General features: G+C 68.8%; 1 protein-coding gene across 1 annotated transcript in view; it reads left to right on the top strand.

Annotated features, from left to right (window-relative positions):
* SLC4A9 (solute carrier family 4 member 9) overlaps positions 1-330 on the top strand; it is an 11,358-nt gene that overhangs the window by 458 nt on the left and 10,570 nt on the right. The window lies entirely within an intron of this gene.

The raw sequence follows: 330 nt of genomic DNA, 5'->3' as shown, positions 1-330 counted from the left end.
TGGGCACAGCTGGGAGAGCCAGGCTGCTGGGCCACGCTTTGGGAGCCCAGGGCATGTCCCAGCCTCAGCCCCAAGGCAGGGCTCTGCCCCGCCAGTGCCCAGCTGGGCTGACAATTTCACGGCAGAGGGCAGGATGTCAGGCAGGCCAGGCTCAGCGCCCTTCCTCCTGCTCCTCTCTGTTGCCTCTCCAAGGCTCCGGCGCTGGGGCTGGGATGTCCCCGTGCCCCCCGGCAGAGGCACAGGGACACGGCAGTCTGGGGACAGCAATGGGTTTTCACCCGGGGTCGGAGTGTCTGTGGGACCAAAGCCGCCGGGCTGCGGCTCTTCCCG

The sequence above is a fragment of the Geospiza fortis genome, unplaced genomic scaffold (genome assembly GCF_000277835.1).
Source record: "Geospiza fortis unplaced genomic scaffold, GeoFor_1.0 scaffold413, whole genome shotgun sequence".
NCBI classification, from domain to species: Eukaryota; Metazoa; Chordata; class Aves; order Passeriformes; family Thraupidae; genus Geospiza; species Geospiza fortis.
The sequence above is the reverse complement of the archived record's forward strand: the minus strand, read 5'-3'. Positions and strand labels throughout refer to the sequence as shown.